The 25258-nt window shown below is 33.5% G+C and overlaps 1 protein-coding gene across 5 annotated transcripts in view; it reads right to left on the reverse strand.

The window, feature by feature from the left end:
• Positions 1–25258, reverse strand: part of FAM110B (family with sequence similarity 110 member B) — a 209306-nt gene that overhangs the window by 69500 nt on the left and 114548 nt on the right. For all 5 annotated transcript variants that reach the window (XM_023496003.2, XM_023496002.2, XM_023496001.2 and 2 more), the window contains one exon: positions 18632–18706. The gene's annotated coding sequence lies outside the window, so the exon portion shown is untranslated. The remainder of the gene's footprint in view (positions 1–18631; positions 18707–25258) is intronic.

Raw genomic sequence — 25258 nt, forward strand, 5'->3', positions numbered from 1 at the left:
TACCTTAATTCCATTTGAAGAGTTACACTAGATGAGAATATAATGTGCCAATCTGAAATCCTTGGCTGAAAAAATGAGACAAAACTTGGAGTGGAGAGACTCTAATGAACAATCTTCAACAAAGCCAGTGAAATTGACTATGCTTTGTAAAAAAACAGGCACTTAAGATTTTAAAAATGAAATAATATCTACATGGATAAGCTTAAGTGAATTGGAAGTGTCTACAAAAACTTCAAGACTGGGGAGGATCTAGCACGATGAAGTGGAAAGAGCACTTAATTTGGAGCAGAGAACCTGGATTTAAATCTTACTTAGACAATCCAGCTTTCATCTTGCTGTCTTTACTTAGGGGCTGTCCTCTTTACCTGAAATGCGCTCTCTTCTTACATCTGCCTCCTGGAATCCCTGGGTGACCTTTAAGATCCAGCTTAAATGAAAAATTTTACATGAAACCTTTCTTGATCCCATGAGGCTACTTATAAAATATATGTGTATGCATATATACATACACACAAATACATTTATATAACACAATAAATACAAATATTGTATGTAAACAAATATCATCTATAAACATGTATAAAATATAACATAAGTGTTTTATATACACATGCACATACACAGATACAGATATATATACATACCCTCTAAATATCTTTGTCATCAGGGACTGTTTTGCTTTGGTCTTTTTATAGCCAGATCTTAGCTCAATGGTTGGAATAGAGTAAGTGCTTAATAAAGATTTACTGATTAATTTTTGATTGACTAATTGATTGATAGTCAAGTCACAGAATTTCTAAAGTCTCAAGTTCTTCATCAGTAAAAAGAGGGAACATTAGGTAGATTATCAATGGAAGGGATCCTAAGTTATCTAGTACAAACCCCTCACTTAACAGATGACACCCCAAGAAGTTCACTGCATTGAGAAGCCAATGAGAGTCTTTTGGGAAAATATTAAAAACTCTTCAGCTAAATCTATGCTATTATGATGCAATAAATGAAGGATATGAATGGGTTTCCTTTAAGAATTTTAAAAGGAAAAGGTCAAGTATATGTTTTTTTTCTTGTCATTTTAAGCAACAGTTATGTCTGGAGGTATGAGAATTACTTCCCTTGTTATATTATAAGAAGGTACATTTTTTTTAAAGCTTCATTAACTTTCCAACCTGTTAGGGGACTATGTGGTGTGCTGGAAGTATAGCATTCATAAACAGTCTTAGGTAAAGATCTAAGAATGCTAAGACTCATCAGTCAAATCGACATAAACAGTCTTAGGTAAGGACCTAAGAATGCTAAGACTCATCAGTAAAATCTTTAAAACCAACAATTCTTGTCTGCTCACTAGCAACATTTAGACTGTGACAGATATTTCAGGAAAGCTAATTATTTCATTTTAAATTAGACTTCATATCGTAATGAGTCTTGTGGGAAAACAAACAAGTTAATCTTCCTCTGTGACAAAATAAGACTCTTAAGATTCTCAATGGAACATTCTAAAAAATGTGATGATGACTTAGGTTTTATTTTTATTATAATAGGCCAAGTGGGGTCTGTTGCCAAGAAATAAACCTAAGAAATAAATTTGAACTCAAACCTTTTTCACTCTATTCTGACTCTTATCTACTGTACCAGCTCTTTAATAGAGTCCTTTACCCAAAACAATGCTATGAAGGGAATAGTACAATTATTTTATATCCATTTGCCAGATGAGAATACTGGAACTCAGAAATGTTCACACAAAGAACAAATATGAGTCAAATTTGATTGTGGGTCTTAACTAATTAGTTCTCATTCTACCTAAGCTACTTCTCAAATAAAATAGTTTATAAATATCTAAAAAATGTAAGAAGTTCCCTATATTAATATGAAAATCTGAAATAATTCATAATCTAAAGGCTTTCTAGTAATTGGTAATTATGCTTGCTAGAGATTGCTTTTATTCAAGTAGCATCCATAATTTACAGTAATTATGGCAAAATATTTTTCTTGGAAGAACTTCATCCAATTGTCTTAAAGTTCTTTGTTACCATAATGTTGATGCTCTTTGGAGGATTAACCAGTTTATAAGAGTTAGGTACATTTTTCTTTATTCTAATAATAATAAGAATTTTCTACAATGCCCATAAGAACTAAAGAACACCCGTGTGTATTAATAGCTTAGTATACTTTGTCTATTAGAATTCTAAAACTTAAGTTTCCTATTATATATATATATATATATATATATATATATATATATATATATATATAAATAAAATCCTCAAATGAACAAAGTTTCTCCTTTGTTAATTTTAATTTTGGTTCCAGTTATCACAGAAGATAAGGATTTTTATATCAAAGGCAGTGTGGTAGACTGGAATGAACAAGAGATTTATAGTTAGAGGGCCTTGATTTGAATCCTAGCTCTATTACCTACTCTCTGAGTATAAATTATTTAAGTTTTCTGAAACTCATTTATCTCATCTGTAAAATGGTCAGGGAGAGGGGAGCTGGAATAGATTTCCTCCAAAGTTCCTTCCAATTTTAATTCTATTATCTTATGTGAGATTAATACAAATTGTTGCAGCAGAAAAAAAAAATCTCACAACGAAGAACTTTCATCTGAGCATTAACAAGAGTTTAAAAAAGGAAAACGAGCATTCATAATAACAAAAATGAATAGTTTTCTATTCTGATACTATTTGTTGCCTTTCTAAAAGAAAAATAACAGTTGTCAAACTAAGGCACTAAAATGGAAATCATTTCCTAACTAAATAAAGGCCTCCTCAGATAATGTTTAAATGTTCAAACTATAGAATATAATTCATTTCAAGCAACAATATTCTAAAAATAGATTTATGCTGTAGATCACAATGTCTGGATAATAGGAGTTTGTGATATGCCTTTTATCAGAATGGAAGGACTTTATTTCAAAGATAGCAAGTTTGCCAAAAAAAAGAAATTATCTACAATCCTGATCTCAGAATTTCTGATGCCCTGGCATACTGCATATAGGAACATCAGATGTTTTATTATTAGGAAGGAAGACTCCTTTTTTAACTTAAAGGAAAAGATATCAGTTGCAATAAATAAATAATTTTAATTTCTATCTGCCCCTTGTCCATAGTAAGCTCATCTGATTGCCATCTTTAAAACTTGAAAATTTTACTGCAGACTTTTCACCAGTAACCAAAAGAATATTCAAGACCTGCTCTCTTATCTTGTCAAAGGTAATATTTATATACATGAGAATTTAAAACTCCTCTAACAAGATAAAATGTCACAAATTTATAAGGGATGAGATTTATAAGGGAACAAAGTTGATGCACACTGGCACCACCTTGTAAGCCCTCTGATTAAAAAAAAAGGGATGCTAAAGGAGGAAAAAAAAAGATCTTGATGGCTTTTGGAGAAAATATTATTTCACCTTGCTATAGCACTCATAACTCCTTCGCCCTTCTTTTCCACTCCAAGGACATCACTGCATCAAGGATGAAGGCATAATTTTGAATTGTTGTTCAGTTTTCTAGTAACCTCCATAAAAAATTCTAGTGTACTCAATCAATACTGTGCCATAAACCTCTCTGAAGTTTAGAAAGTGAGAAAATATAATTTGGTTTGTTAAAAAATATTCTTATTCATAGCAATCCATAAAAAGTAACTACCCACATACACAAATCATTTCATTTTGACAAGCTACTCATGTCTGCCAAAAAGAAAGTGAAAATAAAATAGAAATCTTGTTGCAGTAAAAGAGAATAGAATTCTGTACCCAATGGAAGGTTAAGTTCACAGGGTAGAGAATTCTATGTGGAAATGTCTGTTTATGTTCTTACTTCTCAATATAATTTGTGGATTACCAGGGAAAAGGATCTTTCTTTTTAATCTTGATGCTGCTGCTATTGGGCAATTATTAAATCAATCAATTAGCCAAGAGCTGGATGAGGAGGTTGTACTATGTGGCAGACACAAAAAAGCCTGGTTCTGATAATGAACTCCCAATGTTCTTACTATTCCTTCAAAATTGGCTGTAATAGTTATAATTCTGACAAATTAAAAGGCATCTGAATTGGATGTCTTGCATTTCTTTTCCTGGAGAGTTCACTAGCATTGACAAAAATATCATATGATTCACATGTGCATGCCTTTGATTTCATTAGCATAGGGAAATCTAGATAAAGAAAGTGACTTGATCAGTATAGATCTCGACCTACTTTGAAACTAATTAATCATCAAGAATTTATTAAGCACATACAAAAAATGGCATTGTTCTAGGGGCAGAAGAAAGAGAAAAAAAAAATGCAAAAGACCCTGGCCTTCAGGTGCTTATATATTTTATTAAGGGAAATAATCCACAGTGTGTTGACATACATACATATATGCATATTTATAGACAAATCTAAAAATAAAAGTATATTCAACATATAAGGTAATTTGGAGAGTACTAGGAGTTGAGAAGGTAATGCTTGAACAATTTTGAAGGAAATGAGGTTCTAAAAAGTACAGATGATATAGTCCTTCAGAATTTCCTTGGCTCAAGATGAAAATTTAGATGGCTTGCTTGGGTCACACAACTAGTAGACTTGAACTTGCATCTTCCTACCTCCAGGTTTCTCTCTATCCATGCTATCCACTCTGCCTCTAATTTACATACAACAAATATGATTATGAAAATATACAATTTCAATTAAAAGCATATCTTTAATTATTATCTTCAGAGATGCTCATCTGCATTTCTAACTTGGTTTCTGTAGGTAATGCTTTCAAAGGCACTATTTTTGGGAACTAGACTCTTTCAGAATCTACACTGGAATTCACAGGATCCTAGACTTAAGAGTTAGATCACACCTTAGAGGTCACTGAATCCAAGTCATATCTTTACAGGTGAGGAAGCTGAAGCATATAAAGTTTAAGTGAATCATCTAGCTTGGAAGCCTTTGAGATAGGATTTGAACTCAGGTCTTCTCAATTCTAAGTCCAGCAACTCTACCCACTATACCATTCCACATTTTTTGTTTTGTTTTGTTTTTTAATTTTTTTTTTTGATTTTTTAAATTTTGATATTAATTTTTAATTTTAATTGTGATTTCTTCCTCCAGTACCCAACTTGGAATCTTTGCTACTAGCAGAGGTATGCTGGAGCCAGCATGAAGTAGAGAGCTAACTTACATTTTCTTATGAATATTTACACTTTGGAAATTGGTTCATGCAATGTATAAATCAGGGCTGGATTTGCTGTTTTGATGATTGTTTAGATGGACTCAAGAAAGTGATGGAGAAAATGTTAAAACAGATTAAACTTAAAAGTGCATCTTGTATTTTTTTTCCAGGAGAGCATATCAGCATAAACAAACAATTATACTCACAAAATATAAAATTAAAAAGACCTAGGGGAACTTCTAATCCAAATTCTTCAATTTGTAACTAACACTAAGTAACTTATCCAAGATTATAAAGCTAGTTAATAGTGGGCAAAGACTCATTTGAAATCCAGCTATTTTGACTTCCAGACCTGTGTACCTTTTACTACTATAGTTCTTAAATATAATTTAAGTGGTCTTTCTTAAAGGAATCCCAAAGCATATGATTTTGTAAAGAAAAATTAATTTGTAAAGCAAGTGATCAAATTTCTCATTTTGTGAGCATATGCCTTTATAGCTGGGTCTTTACTATTAGAGATATATTTTTTTTTAAAAATCTGTCACCTCTGTGATAGCAGGGACAGTATTTGGTATCTCCTCCAGAGTAGAGGCCTGAAACTCTGAAAAGGTGTGATTGAATCAGACAACAGAGCACTTATGGCTAATTACCCATTCGATGTGAGATAATGGCTCTCTCTATATATATATTTAGATGAGATGGTGATGTGATAGCTCTCCTCACCATTGGTGCTTGCTGAATGTTTGGTGGTGAGGTAATGGTAGGCAAGGACTGGAGAGCTGAAGGAGAGAGGTCAGAGGCATTGTGCTACAGGATGAGGAGGAGAGAGGCTGGAGACTCTGGACTCCAGAATCCAGGATACATCTTTGGCAAGCTGCATGGCAGCTTGCCTGCCTCCTTCACTTTCTCTAAAGACCAAGAACTTTGATTGATCCTGACTCTGGCTGACCCTGAGGCCCCCCAGGGAGCTAGCTAGCCTGGACATTATATTCCAGTATCCAACACAATCTGTTGTACATATCATGTTCCTAACAAATGTTTGCTGAATATCCAAACCTCCCAAAGAATCTAAAAAATCTAAAAAAAAATTGTACTTTAATGATGTTACTATTACTTTAAAAACAAACAAAACAGAGATATATTTTGATAAAATTTGCATAAATAAAGGCAAATATAATTTAGAAGTGTTTCACCTATTATCAAAACCTACCATGAAATAAAACATGGAAGCTCTTTCAAATAATACAATAATATTGCACAACCATTTAAGACAGAAATATGTCTCCTCTGTGGAACATCACAAGATTTTACAGTTTTCCTACTTATGTATTAGGATAATTACTATTAAAGTGGAAACTTATTAATTTAAGAAGTACAAGAGTCCTTGTCAGAACTTCAAAACTAGGAACTATTCAATAGCCTTGAAAATAAATCTATCAACATGAGACATAATATATGATGTGCATAATAACACTATGATACACATCGATTTTTCATCCAGAGCTCTAAAATACTTGGCAATATATTTTTATTTTTACACATCATTTTATTTCAATTAGAAATGAGCCACTGTGAATATTCTTGAACTTTAGTAAGTGGAAAACTCTTTCAGGCCTGAGAATAATTTTTTATAGTAAATATCTATAGAACTGCTTCCTTGTTTAGAAACAAGTTGTCAGTGATAATTCTTCCCAGAATGACTGACCTGCAAGTTAATCAGCTTTCTCCTGACATATCACAGAATTTAGATTTATCACTCAATATAAACATTTGAAAAATATTGTCCTTGTATCTAAGGATTTGTACATGGTAGGGCAAAGGGATCTTTGGTTGGTATCAAATAGAAGCAGTCAAAATTCCATATTAGTAAGTCACTTAGTTTTCCAGGATCAGGAACTATATAGAGAAATAGAAAAGGGGATGGAAAAATATGGCCCCAATCTCCTTTAGAAATAAACTGCTAGGGTGGTTTCAGATAGGTCTGGAGAAACTTACATGAACTGATGCTAAGTGAAATGAGCAGAAGTAGGAGATCATTATACAGGGCAACAACAACAAGATTCTATAATGATCAATTCTGATGGACGTGGCTCTTTTCAACAATGAGATGATTCAGACTGGTTCCAATGATCTTGTGATGAAGAGAGCCACATACACCCAAAGAGCGAGGTCTATAGGAACTGATTGTGGACCACGATATAGCATTTTCACTCTTTTTGTTGTTGTTTGCTTGCATTTTATTTACTTTCTCATTTTTTTTTTCTTTTTGATCTGATTTTTCTTGTGCAACAAGATAATTACATAAATATGTATGCATATATTGGATCTAACATATTTTATCATGTTTAACATATGTTGGATTACTTGCAATCTAGGGGAAAGAGTGGGGGAAAGTGAGGGAAAACTGGAACACAATGTTTTGCAAGGGGCAATGTTGAAAAATTATCCATGCATATGTTTTGAAAATAAAAAAGCTTTAATAATAATAATAAAAAAAGAGAAACTGCTTATCTTGAAATCAGTTGCTTGGTAGGAATATGGCATAGCTCACAATGCTCCAAAGGGAACACAGAAGAAACTGGTTAAAAATGTATAATTTATCTGGTCAAAGAATCACCAGTTCCTCAGGAGAGACTATTACCTGAAGGAAATACTGAATTTTTCTTAAAAATTAATGTATGTGATATTAAACTAAAAGTAAATCTTAGGAAATAATAGAGAAGGAAGCAAATGATTCTTGAAACATAATGCTCAAGTGCTACATTAAAAAATATTTCTAGTGGAGTTAAGCACATGACGCAGTAAGATGACGGGAAAGCTGAGATAATGACTTAATTGCCAACTCTGTTTTAATAGAGACCACTCCATGAGGCTCAATAATGATGCTGACACTCTTTATAGCAATACTGTGGTAAAGATAACTCTTGGAAAATTTATGTGTATGTCCTACAGCAAGAAATAGGGGCTTGACTATCCTTGACTGAATAAAAACTGGATTACTTAGAAATTGAATGCCATTTTAAATTACCTCAACAGTGGCTCAGGAATTCTCTAGTGCACTCTGACTGCTGCTTCTTGAAAAGATTCACATTAATAAGAGAACACAAAAACTCTGATAATTTAGCCTAATTGGAGGGTTAAAATGGGAATGTCAGGAAAAGGGACAAAGAGGAAAGGTCAATATGACTGGGAAAAATATGCATAAACACATTAGTAACAGGATTGGGGAAAGTTTGATGTCTTTAGATATTCTTTTAAGTGCTTAATTAACAATGAGAATTCATTACAGAATAAAGTGGTGTTTGAAGAGACTGCTGGCCTTCACTCAGAGTATTTCTGCTTTCTTAATAAGACTCATTGTTTATCTCCCATCTCTAACTCCTAGTAACATCACACATACATATACATATAAAGGATACACTTTTGACTTTATGGCCAAATAACCACAAATTATGAATTAGTATAAACTGAATTAATGAAGTTTCACTGTACTGAAATTCAAAATTTCACCTGTGAAAATTAAAATAATTAAAAAATAATAATAATAAAGCTCCACCTGTGGAGCTTTCCTTGTGAATGACGGCAAGAATGCCATACAAAACAAGACAACAAATTTAAGTTGTACTAAATAATGGATATAAAGAGAAATTTTGTAGAAATACCCCTAGATAAGGGGGTAACTAGTAGATAGAGTACTGGATTTGGAATCAGGAAGATTCATTCTCATGAGTTGAAATCCTTCCTCAGACATTTACTAGTTGTGTGATCCCAGCAAGTCACTTAACCCTGTATGCTTCAATTTCCACATCGGTAAAATGAACTGGAGATGGAAATGGCACACCACACTAGAATCTCTGCCAAGAAAACCCCAAATGGATCATAAAGAGTCAAACATGACTGGAATGACTCAATAACAAAAAGTAGAGGTGACCTTTCATTAAGAAGAGTGTTCTAGGGAAATTCACATAAACTTCTAAGTTTAAGCATTTAAAAGAAAAAAGTCAAATTCACTGAATTTAGATTAGAATATGTTTTGAGATGATTGGGAATGGGGCTCCAGAAAATTTGAACAAGTGGATGCAACTGAAGATGAAATTAGAAAAGCATTATTTTTCCTTGAAAAAGGGAATTTCAAGAGAAAAACAAACACTATTAGAATTGGCCTCTGTAACTGACTGACCTAAAAATTTGGCTTATTAGCTGAAAGCAGATAGAAATTTAGATCAACTTTCAATCTGGAGAAGGCACTGTTTCCAGTTCAAAATTTCACAATGTAATTGTTTTATGTGATATACACAAAAAAGGGTATTTCAATTTCATGGAACAAACATTTATGTTATTTTAAGCAACAGATGTGTACCTGAAAAACTATATACAAACACAATTTTTTTTGAAAAGAGGAAATCTGATCTTAGTTTGGAAAAATAGCATGGAAGTTCAATATTTAGAGTAGAAGAATAATTTGATGAATGAAGAATCCTTTCATAATGGAATTACTCTTTAAATTCATATTTTGGAGAAAAACTTTATTAGATTCAGATATAATTTCCTAAATACTATTAAGATAAATCATATTTTTACAGCTACCTTTAGGAGAAAAATTTTTTATGTTTTCACATAATACAAATAATCCAACCCAATTTTTACTTTATTTATTTCTGCTCATCCTTCTTTTACTTTCCTAATTCTATATTACTTCCTTTTTTACTTTTCACTGAAACAACCATACTAGTTCTAAATAACATCACTGACTTCCAAATCTAAAGAAGTTTTTGCTGCCTAAAGTGATATTTTCCTTATGGGTAGTGGTGTTTATTGAAAGTCTAAGGAACCATTTGCACATTCCTTACTTCACAATCATAAACACAGTTCTTTGGTTTACAACTTTAGTTGGATTTATAAAATAGAATATGAGCTTCTTGAGAGAAGGGACAGTTTTCATTTCTGCCTTTGCATCTTAAGCACTTTGCACAATGCCTTGCACATATGTAGTAGGTGCTTAGTATATGTTTCTTAAATGTTGAGTGACTAACTTGCTTCCTTTCCCTCATGGGTTATATTCATTCATTCACCTAATATTTTCCCTCAAAGATGCCATTCATCTCTTGGTGCAGCACAAATGGTTTTATTTGTTACAATCCTATTTCCCAGAGGTCCAAAACCAGGTTACGTGGCATCTTGCCCAAATCTTTACATTCATACTATATCAGATCACTATAGGTAACTAGCTTTTTTTTTTCATTCTTTATTCCTCTTGGGAGACCTGTATTGCATTAAGTATAACTTCTCAGTTGTAAATTCACTTATTCTATACCTCAATGACACATTTTTATAGGATATTAGAGTTATTTTATAAAAAATGCTTGTAGGATCGGAGGTCATGCTACTGAAACTTCCTAGAAGATATACATGAACATGATGTTTATGGTAGATCTAAGTTATGTATTAATCATGTCAAGATTGGTCCTTTTCTATTCATATGGTACCAGGATTACCAAAGCCATTAACAATGGCTTTACATGCTATATTATCAATTAAATCTTGATTCCATGGTTGGTTACCCTGGTTCATACAATAATTTTACTTCTTTTGGGGGAAAGTATGCTCAGGCCATAGAACTGTGCTGTCACTAACTATATCATGTGATCATTCATTTTTATGTTTCCCAGGATACTACATTCTTTTATAGAATATGTCAGGATACAGAGAATCCTGAATTATTTAATGATAAAAAAAATTTCACTTTTTTCAGAGAGCGTTTCCTAAAAGTGTGAGATTTCAGAGTTCTATAATGAGGAAATGAAAAAGAGGACAACACAGTTTTTGCCCTAAAAAGTACTTATAATCCATTTGGGGAGGCAAAGTAAATTGCCATTCACAAATAAATAGGAAAAGCCACATACTAAGAATTAGCATTTCTATGGTGCTTTAAGGTTTATGAAGTGCTTTACAAATATTTTCTCATTTGATCGGCATGACAACTCAGAGAGGTAGGTAGCTTTTTACAGATGAAGAAACTGATGCAGACAGATTCAGTAACTTGCCTTTGGCCAGTTCATAAGTATCTGAGTCAGTCAATAAATATCTGCTTTATTGGCTGAGCCACGTAGTTAGTTACTTCAAAGCATATTGATAATTAGGAAGGAAATCTAAAACAAGAGAACTATCAGAAAGCAGGTTTTTCTCATTTGATCTTCATGACAACTCTGAGAGGTAAGTGCTATTATTCTCCCTCTTTTACAGATGAGAAAAATGAGGCAGACAGATTCAGTAACTTGCCGATGGCCAGTTAATATGTATCTGAGGCAGTTAATAAGTATCTGAGGCCAAGTTTGATTTCAGGTCTTCCTAGCCTAAAATCTAATGCTTTACTGACCAGTTACTTTAAAGCATATTGATGATTAGGAAGGAAATCTAAAACAAAGGAATTATCAGAAAGCAGGTTTTTTCTTTTCTTTTTCTTTTTTTTAAAGCAATAGAATTTCCAAAAAAAAAAAAAAAAAAAAAAAAAAAAAGAGAAAGAGAGAGAGAGAGAGAGAGAGAGAGAGAGAGAGAGAGAGAGAGAGAGAAATGGATGTTATCTGAGCTTTACAGACAAAAACCGCACAAGTACTTAAGTGGGCATGAGCAATATATATATATGCAGAGGATATTAAGACGGATGGTGTGAAACAGAAAAGGCAGTCAATAGCTGAATAATATGACTCATAAGACAATCGGCTTATGGGAGCTAGGTTAGAGAGAACCTTAACTATTTGGCTTTTTAGACTGAATCTTATATAATTATTGTGTTTGAGACAGACTACCCTGAGAGCTACTTGAATTGAAGGCAAGAAGACCACTTTATATGTGATTAAGTTAAGCCAGGGAAGAGATAGTGATTGGGGAAAGGAGAGTAAATATGAAATCTGAAACAATATAGAAAGAATCTGCATGACTAAGCAGTTGAATAGAGATTAGGGGGAAAGGAGTGAGGATCCTTTAAAGGAAAAATAAAAGATATCTGATATTTAGAGATAATAAAGTCAGAAAGATATTGTCATTGACATTCATAGAGATAATTGAGAAATTGTACCTATTAATGAGAAAGGATGAAGCTAAGTTAAATTGTCAAACTGTCTTAAGGACAAAGGAAGGCAACATAGAGATTTAGAAGTTATCTATGCAAAAGTAGTAACTAGATATATAAAAGTAGATAAACTTTCAATGAAAGTCCCTTAATCTCATGAGTTTTCTGAAGGATGAGAAGGGAAGTCTAGCAAGAATTTTCCTGTTTCACCTGCATCCTTGAGAATAGTCACAGAAAAATAGAACAGAAAAAGAGCAAACATTTCCCAGAATTCTTTCCTACTCTATTAGTAATTATTAGATTGAAGGGTATACTGTTAAATATTATCATTAGCATCAGTATAAATTTACCCAGTAATCTACATTATAATAGCCTGAACACAGATTTTTTACAGGGTCAAAAAATGCAGATTGATCAAAACAACTTAAAAGATTTAAATCTCCATTATATCAGCTTTAAATCTATACTTCCATCTCTTGTTTTTAACTTTTCTCACTTTTTTGCTCATTGAATTGTTTTGCTTGGTTATTTAACTACCTCTTCTGACTTGTCTCCTTGGAAGACTTAATTGAAGTGTATCATAACTCTCATCTGTTGAGCCTGACATCTCCCTTAAAATCCACATATTCCAAATAGCTGGAATGTCACTTTTCCTATTCTTTGCCTCTTTTCTCACTACCTACATTCCATTTTTGCCCCTATCACTTATATGAAATTATTTAAAAGACTGAAATAACTAAAATAAATTTTAAAAAATCTGTAGGTTTCTTATGTTATTTCTTCCCTCTCCCTCTCCTATTAAAAATAACTTTTTGAAGATTTAAAAAAAAAAATCCAAACACTTTAAACATGCTAAATAATACTGGCCAATTTAGCAATTTATAAAATAGTAAATAAATTTAACCAATCAATCTCATTCTATTCGATAATAACAGTACTTTAGTATGAATTTTTCTTTGAGGAGTAGTTTTCTGTGGTAATTTCATTGGGTTGATTCATCCTCTTTCTGCCATTTTGCTAGATACCTAGAAAACCAACGTCTTTTCTTAACTAAAGAGAAGAAAGACCCTAAAATTCTTGTTCCTCACCCCCAAACCTGCCCCACCAGAATTTTCACCCTTTTTTCTAAAAACAAACATGGAGAAATGCCTGGCTCAGCAGGAGCCTCTCATTAACATGGCCAACTTCCCTTTCTTGCAGGGAACTCCCCTAGTCAGAGCCAACTGTGAGCACTGCAGGGGAGCCTGTACCTGACTCTACTGAAGGAGGCTCAGCTTTAAATCACTCCCCTGCCAAACAGCTGCCAAACAAAGAGGCAAAGTCTCAGCTGCTAGAAGGGAGAGGTAGATGAGTCACAGAAAAGTTACTTAGGGTACAGACTGCCTTTGGCAGCCATTAAAACATCCTGAGAGAAGGAAGGACCAGCTTTAAGAAGCAAAGTAAAATATAGAGAAAAGAAAAAAAAAGTATCCCTGGGAAACCACAATTTAATTTTGCCCAGGACCATTTAAACAAAATCTACAAATGTTGTTCTTTCTTGGATGTTTCCTAGGGAACTAGCTCATACTGCATAAAAGATTAAATTCATCCCCGAATTTCTCAAAAGAAAAATACTGTATCTAAGAGTTTGACTAAGATTGCATAAAATGCTTAAAAAGAACCTTTAAATATAATGGGTGAATAAAAATATAAGAAATATTTATGTGTCATTATGTTCAAATCTTGTCTCTTATATTGTTGTTCCAGTCATGTCTGAGTCTTTGTGATTCCATACAGGGTTTTCTTGGCAAAGGTACTGGTGTCATTTTGTTTTCCAGCTTATTTTATAGATAAGGCAACTGAGACAAACATGATTGAGTGACTTGTCCAGGGTCACATAGCTAGAGTCTTAAATGCATAAACCAGAAAAGGTGGGCATCTTTTATAGCTGGATAAAAACATCACCCCCCCCCCCAAAAAAAAAAAAAAACCAACATAATTTCATTAAAGATGTTCATTTGTTCTTCGGCATCTTCAAGTTAGTTTTTATTCAGAAAAGCCCCCTCTAATGCTTCTAAAAATAAAAATCATATTGGGTGTAGTTCTTTTTTTCTGTTTGTCTTTCTCTGTCCCTGTGTCTGTCTCTGTCTCTGTCTCTCTCTTTTTGTCTCTGTCTTTCTGAGACTTCTGATTTCACTGAAGGGAATTTTGAATAAAAAAAAAATCTCTACAAATAGAGAAAGACTTTTTTGCAACTGCCTCAAAGAGATGCTTGGGGCAATTAGATACTAGGAACTTATACAGATAGAGTCACTTAGCTAGCAAGATCCCTCTTGAAGAGTATAGGAAACTTGAACTTAATATACCTATTAGCAATTACATTCAATCAATGAAGGACCTGTAATTTATAAAGCATGGAGTACTTCCTCCACCAAAGCAGAGCTCAACTCAACTATTATTTAGTAGTCCTTCCTAGCAAAGAATCCCCAGTTAATAAGCAAATAAGTGTGAGAGACAGGGCAGTGGATAGAGTGCTGGTCTTGAAGTCTGGAAGAGTTCACATATAGCCTCTGACTCTAGCTGTGTGACCCTGGACAAGTCAAGTCACTCGATCATGTTTGTCTCAGTTACCTTATCTGTAAAATAAGCTGGAAAATGAAATTTCTTTGCCAAGCAAACCCTGAATAGAATCACAAAGACTCAAACATGAACTGGAAGAGACAAGATTTGAACTTAGGCTCTTGGCCTAATGTTTACTAAACTACTTTCTGTATAATAGAAATAATAAGTAATACTCCTACAGCTATATGTTTGTGTATACATACATAGCTGTATACATGCACATACATCATGTATATGTGTATATATATATATATATATATATATATATATATATATATATATATATACTCTTTTTGGACTTTATTCTTAGCATTACCGGAAAGTAATTTAGACACCTATGGAAGCAACACTAAGTGGTATGTATACTAACAGCCTTAAAGGAGTTAATACATCTTCCTAAATGCCTAATTGACTAAAAGAGGGTAATAGAAGCAGCAGGAGAAACAAAGCTCATGAATTCTCAATAGTATCCTTTTGAGATTACAAACTAATGTTTTTATTTCCATCCTATATAAGGGGGCAAACATATGTGTAAGTTATCAAAGTAATTTTCTAATTACTTCATACTTTTATGCCACAGATAGATGGGAATCAAGTTTCTATAACCTCTATAAAATATTTTATTCTCCTAAAATTATTTTTACACTTGTGCCTCTTAGGAATATGCAAAAATATATACTGTTACAAATGCTTAGGTCCATTCAAAAGCAGACTATATATATTCGATCCAGTGTCTAGTGTAAACAGAGGGGTAAGAAGGACAGAGCAAATTAATATACCAAAGAAGTATATTCAAATCTTTCTTCTTCAGTATTTGACTATATATAGAACATTGTGCTATGTAGATAAGGCACAGATCCTTGCTATCAGGCTTCACAATCAAATGGAAAGATAAAAAATATTTAATTTTTATGATTGTATCCATAGAAGTCCACTTAGTAATAATAATAATGTTAAACAATAAATAAGAAAAGAGCATGGCTCAGCGCAAAGAACAGATTCTTCTTTTGTTGTTGTTGCTGAGGCAATGGGTGTTAAGTGACTTGCCCAGAATCACACAGCTAGGAAGTATTAAGTGTCTGAGGCCAGATTTGAACTGAGGTCCTCCTGATTTCAGGGCTGATGCTCTATCCATTCTGCCATCTAGATGCCCCAGAACATTAATTCTTAAAGTTAGATATCCTGGGTTCAAATTGTGTCTCTGATGTTTACTTTTTGTGTAACCTTATGCAGGTCAAATCATGTTACTTCTGAGTTTCAGTTTCCTCCTTTGCAAAAGTGAGAGGGTTGAATCAAATGCCACTAAAGTCAAGTCAAATAAATAAGAATATGTTAAGTACCTACTAGGTGCTAACTGAGGATACAAAGAAATGCAAATATGATTCCTTCTTTTCTAAAGCTACTTTACACTACTAAATCTTCAAATTGTCCTAAGACTGTTGGAATAATACATAGACAATGTGCTAACAATTATAAAATATATATAGAATAAATTGGAGATGATCAATAACAAGGAAGGCACAACATTAAGGAGAACCCAGAAAGGCTTCCTGTAGAAAAAATGTTAGCTGTGACAAGATGGAAAACCAGATTTGAACAAACCCAATAAAACTAGGAGGTGAAGAGGAAAAAAAAATCCAGGCAAGGAGACAGCCACTCAAAAATATAAAAAGTTGGGAGTCTGTTTCTTTTAGCTTTAAATCTACTATTCTTTAATACTGGGATTTATATGACACTTTAAGGTTTGCAAGGCTTTTAAAATATATTATCTCATGATCATCACAATGACTCTGTTAGATCCCATAGACAGCAATCTCCCCATTTTACACATAAGAAAATAGACTCAGAGTAAAGTGATTTGCCCACAGTCAAGCATGGAGGAAATGCCTGAGGCAAGTGGTTTTATGAATGTGATATGAATATCAGATGATTTTTTAATTTAGTACTTACATAAGACAACACATCCATGAATGTTTACTTCTTTCGTGTTATACTGTTTTAATCTGCAGTTAGAATCTAGAAAGTCTATTTTTTTTCCCATTAAATTTTATTTTTTCCCATTCAAGAAATATTTTCTATGCCTGTATTATTGTGGGGGTAGAAAGAGAGAAGAGAGAGAACCTTTGTAACAAATTTGTATAGTCGAGCAAAACAAATTGCTATAAAAACCTATGTCCAAAAAATGTCTCCTTCTGCATTTAGTCTATCATCTCTTTGTCAAGAATTGTACAACATGGTTCATCATCAAGTCTTTGGAATCAAGGTTAGTCATTGCATTGATCTGCTAAACTCTTTCAAAGTTGCTTATTTTTACAGTGCTGCTGTTATCGCATAAATTGTATTGTTCTACTTCCCTCTGCATCAGTTCATTTCTTATGAAATCTATTCTTAGTCTGTCTGTCCTCAATGCAGCTGAAACCCTGATGAGTGAGAATTTCCATTTAGCCTAACTATATGGGCATGGTTTCTCCATTTGTTCCTTTCATACATTTTTGTTAATTATCCTTATTTCTTGCATGTTGGCTAAGTTTAATCAGTTAATAATCAGTCAATAAACATTTGTTACATTCCTACTATATGCTGGACATGGTACTAAGCTGTAGTTATTACAATTACTAAGCAGGAAAAGTCATCTGACAATAATTTAATACAAATAATTATACAGCAATATAATGCAAACAATATAATACAAAGTAATAACACATTAAATATGGGCATGACATGAAAGTATGTTACAGCAAAGCTCAGTAAATTTTTGAGAAAAACTGCCAATTAAATTAGAATATTCTGTAGTCAGCTGACAAGCAGCTGAGCGCAAGAAAGAAAAATGAATGGGTCTGAGCTGAGCATTTATTACTTTTTTCTTCATCTACGCTACTAAAGATACGAATAACACCACCCAAGATCTTCTGATTGTATGAGAGTGAGTAAAAATGCCCACAAATGAACTGGAGAAACCTGGAATCTATGGTCTATAGGTGACCACTTTTGATCAGTTTCCTCAGCCCAGGTGGAAGGGAGTCATTAATTATAAAATGACAATCTACGTTAGAGTTACAGGAAGGTAATATAGAATGGAAAATAACCACATCTAGTACAAATCAGTCTCCTCCCTTATCGTGTCTGTTTCCCCTCCCCACAACAGCCTCTTTATCCTCTCACACTGTGGATATCTATCCGTGGGGTTGAGCCATTGTTCAAGGATTTCATCCTACCTGGAACGAAGCATTTCTCTCTCCTCTCAGGCTATCTGAATCCCTTATGATCTTGTTCAAGTACCACTTCTTCTATGAAGCCTTCCTCAATAACTGTTCCCACCGTCTCCCTCCTCAGAACTCCTACTACATGGCACAGCTTCACATAGCATGACATACCATACTGTTTCCCAATTATAAATTTAGTCTGCTCAATAAGCTTGGGGCAAGAATGAGGCTTTATGCTTTACTATATTATATGTTAAATCAACCAAGTACTGCCACTTATTTTGTGTGTGCATTATGCACATAAGTTAAGTGGCAGGACTTTGTTGATTTATACATTTTTAAGAAAAGGATTATCTTTAAACACTGAGGTTTTGTTAACAACTATAAAAATCAAGGAGATCCTAGAAAGTTACATGCCAATGTTATGAATATTACCAGTGATAACCAGATTGCTTAAGGAAGGGAATGGATGTACTGCTTAAATATCAGAGGAAAAGGGGTATAACGTATTCTTGTTTTTAGGTATTAATGATATCAGTGTTGGAAGGAAATCAATATTCCTGCTTCAAAAAAACAGAAAATCTTAAGACAAACATACAACATGAATAATGATATTTACCTGCAATGAAAAAGTTAATGGCAACCAGATGTAATGGAAATTCTTCTCATTGAAATATGCTTTTGAGAGCTATATCTGAAACAAAGAAACAAAAAGAACTGATATTACTTTTGGTTTATTAAAATATGTACACATTTGGCAAAATAAACTAACATTCAAAATTTGCCAGAACTATGGAGGGTATTTTGTATATTAACAAATAAGCAAAAAGAATGGCTTTCTTCTTTATCATTTGATTTTCTACCCAGATGCCTCAGTAGCCAAAGTGTATTTTTCTGTGTGTGTTTTTTTTTTAACTGGTTGGCCCTAATTGTGCTTTTTTGGAGTCAAGCAAGTTGAATTTCTCTTCAATAAGATAATGATCGCTCAAAAATTGAATATGAGAAGACCTTCAATAAGAAAATTAATGGAAAAGTAGGTTGGATGGTGATGTAGCAAAATCAAAGGATCACATATGAGTAGCCCATTCATTCCAATGTGAGGAGATATAGAAGGAGGCAGCAAATGCAGTGTTCTGTGGAACAAGAAATGCGAAGCTCTGGAAGGAACAATCCATACCACTGGTATACAACAGTGCTATCTCACAAAGATGAGATCACAGTAACAGAGAATTTGGAGACTATCATGTTCCCCTTAAATCTTCTCAAGGCTAAACATAGCCAGTTTCTTTCATCAATCCACACATGGCATGGTTTAAAATTCCTTCACTATCCTGGTTACCCTCCTGCAAATTAATTCTAACTCATCAGTGTAAACACCTTTAGAATTAGATATGGTACTCCATTGGTGGGTTAACCAATACAGGAAGGCATTCACACTCTTTATTGTATTCATTATACTTCTGTTGATAGAGTCACAGAACTCTTCTAATCTCTTAAAAGCAGCACAATACCTTGTAGTTAGTAGACACTTAATAAAATTCTTGTTGAGTTTTAAGGGAAAAATCAATGTGAAAAGGCTGGCATTTGAGGTCTTCTACAACCTAGTAGAAATGACCTCACATACTAGGGGCTTGTACTTCTCTGATATATTTACTACAAAATATGTTCATATTTTTATCTATTAAAATTTAATCTGGCTATTTGACTGTAAGCCATGGTTCCTTGTTAGATTATAAGTTCCATGAGAGACAGGCCATATTATCTAAACTTTATATCCTTAATATCTTTATAAATGTGAAGGGCACTTTATTTAATATCGACTACAAAAGTTTTGGGGACACTTAGGGGGGAAAAGAAATAATTATAAATAGTTACTAAGTAATAAGGGCAAGTGGGATGGGGTAAGGTTATCCCAGGACTTTTCTGCTCAGGCCAGAGAAAGAAATAAATGATAACTGAATATACCGATATCAAAGTAGGCACATAAGCCAGCATTAATTCAGGCCTAATTCTTATACTCTACCCTCATCTATCTCTCTGTTCAGTCAAACTGGTCTACTAGGTTCCTTACATATGACATTTCACTTCCCAAGATTTTGCAATGGATATTGCCCACTATGTATTCTCTTCTCACCTGAATCTTAGGATCCCTGGTTTCCTTCAAAAGGGATAACACAAGTGATATATAAGGGAAAGTGCTAGACCTGGATTATGAAACCCTCAGTTCAAATCCAGTCTGACACTTAATAGCTGTATAATTCTGGACTAATAACTCTGTCTCAGTTTCCTCATGTGTAAAATGGGAATAATAACAGTATATGGGATTATAAAGAGGATAAAATGAGATCATATTTGTAAAGCACTTTTCAAATCTTAAAGTATTTTATGAATGCTAGCTATTATTGCTAATTCAGAGCTTAGAGACTTTCTACATGAAAACTCTCAAAATTCTTTTCCTCCCAGCTGCTAGTTCACTAACTCTCAAAATTACCTTCTATTCATCAGGTATATTTTAAATGCACATTTTTTAAGTAGAGATATTGTCTCTCTTATGTAACTTTTCTTAGGGTGAGGACCTAATTTTGTCTTTGTATCCCCAGAGCTTAACAGAATCTGATACTACATGCTTCATAAATATTTATTAAGTCAATTATTGATTGAATATATAAGACCAGGAACCATTAAACAATAGACAAATGGTCAAAAGATATGGGCAAAACAATTCTCAAAAGAATTGAAAAGTAAAAACAATCATATGGAAGCTTGTTTCTAATCACTCTTAAGTGAAATCTAAATCAAAATAAATCTAAAGTTTCACTTCATGCTCAAAAAATTAGCAAAGATTACAATGATGAGACTAGTCAATAATGAAGAGGTGCTCAAAACAAAACACTTCAACCAATCAAACAAAAAGCCCAAAGCATATGTTTTTACTGTTCCAGCTGTGAATTAGTCCAAGCATTCTGAAAATCCATTTGGAGTCATGCTAACAAAGTGACTCAAATGTCTACCAACATTGACCTAGAGGTCCAATTGCTAGGAATACACCCCAAGGAGAGCCATGACAAAAATAAAGCCTTCACATACACTAGTAATAGCACTGTATTAGCAGAGAATTGAAAACAAAGTAGATGCCCATTGACTCGAAAATAACTAAAGAAATTATAGTTCTTAGTAATATGTGAAGCCAACTATTAAGAATTAAGGGAAGAATGAAAAATCATTCATTAAGTTTTTAACCATGTTCTAAAAACTATGCTAAGTACTAAAAACACAAAGAGAAAGGAACAAGAAACTGATATAAACAAAAGAACAAACCAGCAATCCCTTCTCTCAAACAGCTCATATTTTCTAATGGGGAAGACAACCCAGAAAAGAAAAATCAGCTGAAGGGTCTATGTAAAGACTTGGAAATCTGTATGACTGCTCAGCAACAGAGCAGAAAGCAAGGTTCGCTGATCCTGAGGTAACATCAGTAAGTCTTATGACAGTTTTTGGTGGGGAGGGGTCTCAAGAGAAGAAAAGTAGGGCAGATGGTAAGCCTACAGGACCTTAAGAGTATGTGGTAGTACCATGATCAATTCTAATGGACGTGGCTTTCCAACAATGAGATGATAACAGTTCCAATGATCTTGTGATGAAGAGAGCCATTTACACAAGAGACAGGACTATGGAAATTGAATGTGGTTCACAACATAGTATTCTCACTCTTTTTGTTGTTGTTTACTTGCATTTTATTCTCTTTCTCATTTTTTTCCTGTTTGATCTGATTTTTCTTGTGCAGCAAAATAATTGTATAAATATATAAAGATATATGGGATTGAGTATATATATATATATATATATCTACCATGCTTAATATATATTGGATTACTTGCCATCTAGGAAGGGGATGAGAGAAGAAGAGGAAAATTGCAACACAAAGTTTTGCAAGGGTTAATGTTGAAAAATTACCCATGGTTCATGACCTAGGCATAAAGAATGAAATTATTAATAAATTAGAAAAACACAGGATAGTTTACCTCTCAGACCTGTGGAAGGGGAAGGAATTTATGACCAAAGAAGAACTAGAGATCATTACTGATCACAAAATAAAAAATTTCGACTATACCAAACTGAAAAGTTTTTGTACAAACAAAACTAATGCAGACAAGATTAGAAGGGAAGCAATAAACTGGGAAAATATTTTTACAGTCAAAGGTTCTGATAAAGAATTAACTTTAATTTATAAAAAATCAAACCATTCTCCAATTGAAAAATGGTCAAAGGATATGAACAGACAATTCTCAGATGAAGAAAATGAAACTATTTCTAGTCATATGAAAAGATGCTCCAAGTCATTATTAATCAGAGAAATGCAAATTAAGACAACTCTAAGATACCACTTCACACCTGTCAGATTAGCTAAGATGACAGGAAAAAATAATGATGATTGTTGGAGGGGATGCGGGAAAACTGGGACATTGATGCATTGTTGGTGGAGTTGTGAACGAATCCAACCATTCTGGAGAGTAGTTTGGAACTATGCTCAAAAGGTTATCAAACTGTGCATACCCTTTGATCCAGCAGTGTTACTACTGGGCTTATATCCCAAAGAGATCATAAAGAAGGGAAAGAGACCTGTATGTGCACGAATGTTTGTGGCAGCCCTCTTTGTAGTGGCCAGAAACTGGAAACTGAATGGATGCCCATCAGTTGGAGAATGGCTGAATAAATTGTGGTATATGAATATTATGGAATATTATTGTTTGGTAAGAAATGACCAACAGGGATTTCAGAAAGGCCTGGAGAGACTTACACGAACTGATGCTGAGTGAAATGAGCAGGACCAGGAGATCATTATATACTTCAACAACAATACTATATGATGACCAGTTCTGATGGACCTGGCCATCCTCAGCAACGAGATCAACCAAATCATTTCCAATGGAGCAGTAATGAACTAAACCAGCTACGCCCAGAGAAAGAACTCTGGGAAATGACTAAAAACCATTACATTGAATTCCCAATCCCCATATTTATGCCCACCTGCATTTTTTATTTCCTTCCCAAGCTAATTGTACAATATTTCAGAGTCTGATTCTTTTTGTACAGCAAAATAATGGTTTGGTCATGTATACTTATTGTTTATCTAATTTATATTTAAATATATTTAACATCTACTGGTCATCCTGCCATCTGGGGGAAGGGGTGGGGCGGGGGGTAAGAGGTGAAAAATTGGAGCAAGAGGTTTGGCAATTGTTAATGCTGTAAAGTTACCCATACATATAACCTGTAATAAAAGGCTATTAAATAAAATAAAATAGAAAAAAAAAAGGAAAAAAAAAAAGAAAAATTACCCATGAATATGTTTTGAAAATAAAAACCCTTAATAATAAAAAAAATATATATGGTAGGGAAGAGTGACAGATTCACCAAAAGGAATAGAATTAATGAATCCAATCTCATTGAAGTCATGTGAGACAATTAAGCATGCCTATGTATTTTGGGTGGCAGGGATAGAATGAGATAAGAAGGTATGGGAAGCTTCAGATTTTTAAGAATTAAAAAATGAAATACGCAGAAAAAGGGGGGTAAGATAATGTCTGTAATAATGTAAGTGGAAGAATAATGTAAATGGATTTATATGCAATCACTTGCATGTCATGACATCACCTCCTCATGGCCATCTTCAAGAAGGAAGGACAAACAACAAGGAGGAATAATAATAATATCCCCAAACTGATTACTATATAAGTATTAATGATCAAGACAGATGCAGGAGAACACATGAGAAAATGTATCACTTTACCCTGCCTTAAATGGAAGAAATATGGGAATGAAACATTCCATCTACAGTCAAACTTGGTCAATATGCTGTTAGTTTTGCTAAACTGCTTTTTTCCCCATCAAACCTTGATTTTCAATTCTTTTGTTATAAGTTGATGGCTCTCTGGACAATGGCGGGAGAAGAACATTCAGAATCAAAGATAAAAAAAAAAAAAAAAAAAAAGATAGGGTTATGGCCTAGACCAAAGAAAACAAACAACTAAAAATTCTAATTCCTCTGTGAATCCAAGGTGGAAAGAAAAACACAAAGATTTACTAGCTAAAAAGTAGAAGAGAATTCTGTTCCATATAAAGTTGAGGGGAGGTGAAGAACTATTTAATCTTGATCTTGTTAAATGAAATTGAACAAACTGGTTAAATTTTAAAAGGGGGTTAGAAATGGAGCAAGAAGTCAAGTATGAGATATGCACTGGAAAAATGGAAAAAAAAAAGTTTGGTTTTGGTTTTCACATATTAACCATGGTGGCAAAGACAGTCACTAGTTAAAAGTAATATTTTTTTTCCTTCAAATAGAGATTTAAAACTAAATAGAAGTGGCAAACAAGCCAAACAATACTTTTCCCACTTTATCAATAGCCGGTTTCATTTCATACTGCTAGAATAGCTAAACATTTATATATTCTTCCATAATTCAAAGAAATAGTTTGTGGTTTTCAAAGTAGGTATAACACTTCTACATCACAATTCAAAAATACTACTTCAGGTGCTCATTTTTCAACTGACCCACAAATAACAGTTAAGTCAGGGTTCATTACTATGACCTCCCATCCATGTAACAGCACAATGCTCACTTAATGAGAGCATCAACAAACAGTAATGGCTCATTATGGAGCTATTGTAGTGTTCACTAGACAGAATAACTCTCTTAATGACTAGTATACCCTTAGCTACTTTAAAAAAGAAAATAAGGAAAGTAATCTAGGATCTTCTAATAATTATTACTATACTTTACTATTCTTTGAAAAAAAAATACGGAGCAACTAAGTCATTAAATCACAATAGCTTAAGTAAGGGCAAGAGGAGGGAGGTAGAAATGCAACAAAATTTGCATCTTTATATAAAAGCTGCTAGGTGGTACAACAGAGGATTGAATATGAAATCAGGGTAACCTGAGTTCAAATCCAGCTTCCAAGGCTAAATCTTATTGCCCCAGTATGTCTCGGTTCCTTTTCTGCTAAATAGGAATCATAGCCATCTATTTTTTATTTATTTAGATTATTTGGACTAGGTAAAAGAGGAGATTCTTTGCCTTAATTGCTACCTAGTCTAAATCACTAAATGGATGCAGCCTCAGTCAAACTGAGCCTTATTAAAGAAATTAATTTAAAAGGGTCAAGGTCTTCCATTGCATAGAGGGCCATCTCTAGTCATCTCGATCTATATCCTGTCACTGGATTCAGGTGACTCAGGAAGGGAA

Source organism: Sarcophilus harrisii, chromosome 1 (assembly GCF_902635505.1).
Source record: "Sarcophilus harrisii chromosome 1, mSarHar1.11, whole genome shotgun sequence".
Taxonomy (NCBI): Eukaryota; Metazoa; Chordata; class Mammalia; order Dasyuromorphia; family Dasyuridae; genus Sarcophilus; species Sarcophilus harrisii.